This window comes from Trichechus manatus, unplaced genomic scaffold (genome assembly GCF_000243295.1).
Source record: "Trichechus manatus latirostris isolate Lorelei unplaced genomic scaffold, TriManLat1.0 scaffold00024, whole genome shotgun sequence".
NCBI lineage: Eukaryota > Metazoa > Chordata > Mammalia > Sirenia > Trichechidae > Trichechus > Trichechus manatus.
In genome coordinates, this window is record NW_004443960.1 from 122496 (window position 1) to 129142 (window position 6647).

Here is a 6647-nt window from a genome sequence, read left to right on the forward strand (position 1 = left end):
GCGCCGTCCGGCCGGGCGTGTCCCCGCGCCCCGGGATATAAAATCGCCGCGCGCTCCCTGCGGGGACACGCTTCTGATCTCCACACAGACTCAGAAACAACCCACCATGGTGCTGTCTGATGAGGACAAGACCAACGTGAAGACCTTCTGGGGCAAGATTGGCACCCACACCGGAGAGTATGGCGGCGAGGCCCTGGAGAGGTGAGGATCCCCCTCTTCCCTTCTCCCGCGCACCCAGGCTCAACACCACCCCACCGCCCCTCGTTGGGCTACGACACGGCCGGCGCCCAGGCCCCGAGGCCCCGGGGCCAGACCGCCCCGCCAGCCTTCCTTCGGAGGCGGGGTGCGCTCTCCCCGCGCCCCTGCCCCACCCCTCCACCGCCACTCACCTGCCGCTTCTCCACGCAGGATGTTCCTCTCCTTCCCCACCACCAAGACCTACTTTCCTCACTTCGACATGAGCCACGGCTCCGGCCAGATCAAGGCCCACGGCAAGAAGGTGGCGGACGCGCTGACCCACGCAGTCCACCACCTGGACGACCTGCCGACAAGCTGAGGGTGGACCCTGTCAACTTCAGGATGAGGACCCAGCCGGGCAGCCCTGCCGTCGCTATCGCTAGGGAGGCGCGTTCCCCATCCGGGCCAGGATCTAGGGGGTGACGAGACCCAGAGGGATGCGTGGAAGGGGTGCTACGGAGCCGTGGGGCCGAAGGCAGCTCGACCCCGTCCTCTGCAGCTCCTTGGGCACTGCCTGCTGGTAACGCCGGCCCGGCACTACCCCGGGTACTTCAGTCCCACCATGCAGGCCTCGCTGGACAAGTTTCTGAGCCACGTGATCTCCGCGCCTGTCTCCAAGTACCGCTGAAGGGGGGTGGGGGGGCCAGGGTCGTGGGCCCCCCAGCAGCCCCTCCGCGGGGCTCATGTTGGAGTAAAGCCCCCAAGGCCGCAGCCTGCCTGGAGTGGTGCTCTCTGGAAGGGGTGCGGGGGTGGAGGGCCCGGGAAAGGGGTGCGGTCCCAAATGCCGTATTTTGGACTTCCATCCGACTCACATCGTGTCCTTGGGCGCAGCCCCTCGGGGCGCAGACCAGGTGGCACCTTGGGAGCAGGGAGGGCGGTAGGGGGTAATGGGCCCCTAGAACTGTGGCTGGGCAGCTGGTGTCCTGGCACCGACATTCCTGCGGCTTCCTCTCGGATCCTGGTCCCTCACCCGCCTAGGGCGGAGGGCCAGGGTGCAGGACTGGAGGCGTTGGTGGGTGGAGGGGCCAGGAAACGCATGCAAGCGCAGGGTCTGAGGAAATTAGGGAACGGCGCCCCCTGCTGGTGCGGCTTGGAACGTCTCCCCCCGCCCCCCTAGCCCCCCTCGGCCACACGTCCTTGCGTCGGGTTCAACCACACAACAGTACATAGCGGCCCTGGCTAGTACTGGGGATTTGGGGGATGAGGTCTTGAGGCAAAAGCCTCTCTTTGAAGGACTCGGTGGAGGGAAGCAGGTCTAATTCCAGCACCCCGCACTTCTAAGGACAGGGAGGCCAAAGCTGCTTATTCTTTTTTATAGATTTCCTCTTAAAATCCATCATGATAGATGCAGGAACTTCTTACTCCGCTTACTGCATCTTCTGGGGTAGCCCACTTCAGTGGTGTATTCCCACTGGGCACCCAGGGAGACTGAGGTACAAAACGGTCATACCTGACACACACACACACAACACAGTCTCTCACACACACGGAGAGGCACATTTAGAGTTTTTTTTTTCTTCTTTCTTTCTTAAGAATGGTATCCTCAAAGTGACACTGGGAAAAAGTGGACAGGATGGACTGTATAAAGAAAAAAACACTCAGTATGGGGTAGAAAATCATAATAGAGAAGCAGGAAATTTATATTTGCCACATGCGGCAGACCAAAGGTTAATGTCTCTACTGTACAAGGTGGACCTCCAAATCCTTCCCCCCTTTCTTCCAAAGTCAGACAACCCAACAGAAAATAGGATTAGGGGTAACGGACAACTCACAGTGCACTCAGGGATGCCCAAAGCTGAGCAAATAAAACGCAGATGGAGAGCCCACAGATGTCCATGTGCACCCTGTCCCCAGCCCGCACCCCGCCGGTGTCCTGGTCTCAGCCACGGAGGGGTCTCTATGGGGTGGGTGCAACTGCTGCCCCCCTCTGCCCTGGGCTGTGCCCACCCCAAGGTCGATCTGGGTTCTCCCAGCCCTGGGGCACAGGGGCATCCTCCCACAGCTGCGGGTTATTTGGTGGGGGAATGGCAGGTAAGCACCTGGGCACCTCCAGCTCAGGGGCATAGTGAGGGTAATGAGCGCCCAGGGGCAATCTCTAAATTGCACCCTTCCCCCCCAATGTCAAGATGAATAGTCAATGACAGCAGTGACGCGTCAGCAGAAATGCCTTCCCCTCCTTGTCCAGCTGCCTCAGTCAGGCGCCTTTCATATTTGTGGCACCTCGAAATGTCATCCTCTGCCTCGTCTGGTGCCCCCTTGGACTTGCACCTTCTGGTCCCTTCCCCCCTGCTCCAGCTGGCACCCTGCAGGACTGGCCAGGGATTCCCTCCTTGATGGGGTCCTGGTGGCACCCCTGTGCTTGATCCCTGCAACCTGCCAGTGGCACAGGGTGCCATGCTTTGGGACTTTCACGGACCACCTCCCGCCGAAAGAGGGGCATTAGGGGCAAGCTCCAGGCCTGGGCTGGTTCTTCCCAGTGGTGATTCTTCAGCCTGGCTCTGCAGAGTGACGGTCACATTAGGCCACAGTGGGCAGATGCTGGCCATGTCAGCTGGCCTGGGGGATGGCAGGGTACCTTGGGGAGGCCTGGGATCAGGAGCAGCCAGTTGACAGCAGGGGAGATCTGGGGTGGCCAGGGCACCTCTTGCCAGCAGGAGCTGTCCTTTTGTAGGGCTTGGGCAGCAAGGTTCAGGTGAAGGGGTGAGCTAGCCTCCTGGACTGAGCTGACAAATGGGCCAAGTGGACACTGCCTGGGTTCCCAGCTCAAGGGGACCCAGAACCTATCCAGCTGCCCAGAGGCGGCTGTCAGATCAAAGTTCTGGTTACCCAATGTCTCCACACAGCTGCTGGGACCCTTTCTCTGCGGCCGCTGTTGAGACTCTCTGCAGCCGCTGTTGAGACTCTTGCTGTTGTGGGCCCACATTCTCCCCTGTGGACCCCTCTCCCAAGCCCGAAGCCTGGGGTCTGAGCGCCCCCTGCCTCTTCGCTGGTGTTTAGCAGACCCCTCCAATGCAGGTAACCCATCAGCCACGCCCTCAAGGCCCAGCCTGTGGCCTCCCGGCCCATCATGTCCACACTACCCATCCACACCGCTCTTTCCTTCATGGTTGGGCCCCGTCTGAGACATCCTGCTTTTTGGCCCACATCCCTACCTGTGTGAGCGCGCTCACCTCTGACCTGATCTGCATACCTGCTTCTTCTATTTAAGTAAATGTTTATATCCTGTTTGGGATTTCTGTGGAGGACTGTGGTCCTTAAGGTGGGGCAGGCCTCTCTGGGCAAGGGTACCAGCCAGGACTGCACCCTCTGGTTCATGCCCAACCCCCTGGCCCCTGCCGTACAGTGAATTAGTTAATATGGCCCTTCGAGCCATAGTCTTTATGACTCCCACGGGGGGGGGGGGGGATGCAAATAAGGTGCTTGTGCTTCACCAAGGAGATTGGACAGCTTGCTAATAATGCAAGTAAGGTGTATGGAACCCTGCAGGAGTGTGATCACGCAAATAAGGTGAAGAGGACTCTAACGAGGGGACTGGTCAGTTTTGCCATTCCGCTATGCTTAAAAGAGAGCCAAACCCAGAGCAGGGAGGACCTGACTGCCACCAAGGAGAGAGCAGAGTGCGCCCTCTGGACCCAGGATCCCTGCGCTGAGACCCTCCTAGATCCAGGAGAGAGAAGCCATAACATGGAAGGTGGTGAGAGACAGCAGCGTGGGGTGGCTTCCCAGCCCACAGAGCGACAAAGTTCAGTGCCTTCTTACTGGCAGAGTGGGGTGCCTCCAGGCACTTATCAGCAGCCCTTAAAGAGCTTTGTAACACTTGCCTGAGCAGGACCGAGGCCAGGCTGAGGGACCAGAGAGAGGTGTGCCTGCCAGCACAGATGAGAAGTCACCCTGATCGAAGAACTGTATCCTGAGCATTCTTGAACCTCAACTGTAACCTGTTAAAACCTGTTGTCGTCAGATCGATTCTGACTCATAGCAACCCTATAGGACAGAGCAAAACTGCCCTACAGCATTTCCAAAGAGCAGCTGGTGGATTCAAATTGTTGACCTTTGGGTTAGTAGACTGAGCTCTTAACCACTGTGCCACTAGGGCTCTTGTATCCTGTTATGTCCCTAATAAACCCCATAACTGTGAGTATCACCTAGGAGTTGTGTGTGACCATCGCAACAAATTACTGAAGTCAGAGGAGTAGAGAGGGTCATCATGGGAAGGGATGGTTGGTGTCAGAATTGGTAAAAAGCGGACAGGGAAGAGACATGCCTGACCGCTGCCCCACAGGAATCAGCCTTGGGCTGTTGACCTGGATTCTCCTTCCCCCTTGTGAAGTTAGGGAGACGCTGCCTCCGCCACACCATTTTTACAGTCCCCGTCTGTGTGCTCTGCCTGCCCACCAGGAGTCAGGAATCTAACACCTCAGTTTTCTTCCTCATGCCCCCCTTTGATCCTCCCTGACACACTCAGCTTCCTCCAGCTTGCACCCACGCTGCTGAAGGGCCCCTGTGAGCAACAGCACTGGCACACCTCTAAGGAGAGCCTTTACCTTAGTGGGCAGTCAGTCACACCAGGGCCCTTCGGTTCTGCCCCAGCCTGGACTGCGGGCAAAGGGGCTGTCCCCCTAGGTGGAGGGCCCCATGACTGCTCAGGGAAGCCCTGCAGATAGTCCCACAGTGCCGTCCTCAGGGGGTTTACTGGCACTGACGTGGGACTAGTCAGAACTCACTGTACTGAGTGACACCAAGGAGACCTGGGTCCCCCAGCCCTGAGGTCAGGACCTGATGTAGGTGGTTCATTTGGGAGCAGGAGGGAGGGGAGGGGGACAGCTGCTGAAGGGCTGACGGAGGTGCTGCACATGGGCCCTCCTTGGCCAAGACTTAAGACCCCCTCCCCCGGGTGGGTGAGGGTCAAGGACAGGGAGACACTGTAGTCTGGGGACCTGCAGGACCTGGTTCAAACCCATTTTGGCAAAAAAAAAAAAACACACCACTATGTGTCCGTCTGTCTGCCCGTGTGTATGAATCCACATGCAGACAGAAAGGGTGAAAGCCACTCACAGCAGTGACAGCCCTGAGAAGCTGGAGGGCGGTGGTCCCATACCCCACAGGCCAGGAGAACAGGACTTGTATTCTGATATCTGACTTGTAAGCAAGATGCTGATCAAGAAAATGACATCTGCAAAATGCAAATGGACCCAAAACTGCTCCAGCCCATGGCTCTCTTTTCACCCTTACTTCCTGGAGGGGCTGGGCCAGGGCTGCTCATGGAAGGCCGTCCTAGGCTAGCCCTGCACCTTCTCCTGGGGCAGGACAACTGGCCACCGTAAGCTGCTGCTCACAAAACCTACACCGTAGTGCCCTCATGTGCCCCATGAAGGGGTGCCCCCACCTCTGCACACCAAGATGGCACCATTTTCACAATATGACCATAGGAAGCTCAGAACCCTCCCTCCTCCACCAATGACTGCCCTGACAGGGAACACGACAGAGTCCCTGATGGAGCAGAAGAAAGATGGGGTGCAGAACTCAAATTCTAGTAAAAAGACCAGACTTGATGGTCTGACTGAGACTGGAGGGACCCAGGAGAGCATGGCCCCCTGACTCTGTCTACCGAGAACTAAAACAATTCCTGAGGCCAACTCTTCAAACATTGGACTAGACTGTGGGACATAAAATGATACTCGTGAAGAGTGTGCTTCTTAGGTCAAATAGATACATGAGACTAAATGGGCAGCTTCTGTCTGGAAGTGAGATGAGAAGGCAGAGAAGGTTAGGAGCCTGTTGAATGGACATAGGAAATCCGGGGTAGAAAGGAGGAGTCTGCTGTCACAGTAGAGGGAGAGCACTTAGGGTCATATAACAACGTATGTATAAATTTTTGTATGAGAAACTAACTTGAAATGTAAACTTTCACAACAATGAACCAAAAAAAAAAACCAAAAAAAAAAAAAAAAAAAAAAAAAACACCCTCCCTTCAAAACTAAAACAATACTCCAGAAAAGTGGAGGGAGGGAAGAAAAGAGCTCCTCTTTGGAAGGGCTCATTTTGTCCGAAGGCAGATGCCCCCCGTGGGCACAGAGCAGCAGAGCTGAGGGTGGCTGACACAACCCGTCCGCCTCAGTGAGTACGGCTGCATACCAGCACTCCAGACGGCTCCCCAAGAGGAAACCACGGCAGCCAGGCCACCTCCACTGAGGAGGGCCTGGAGCAGCAGACACACAGACACGCACGCAGAGACAGACACACCTGCTCTCGCCAGTAGGTGGTGGGGGTAGAAGATGGGGAGTGTGCATCAGATGCCAAAAATCAGAGGTGGTCCAATGATAAAAGTCACGACTTCTCTGAAGGTGAGCACCCACTACTGTGTCCCTGGACATCTCGGCGAGGTCTCCAGGCGCACAGAGGGAGGAGCC

The 6647-nt window shown here is 57.0% G+C and overlaps 1 pseudogene; it reads left to right on the forward strand.

Moving 5' to 3' along the window:
- Positions 1-46: 46 nt before the first annotated feature.
- LOC101345353 (hemoglobin subunit alpha-like) lies at positions 47-865 on the forward strand (annotated as a pseudogene).
- Positions 866-6647: the final 5782 nt, after the last annotated feature.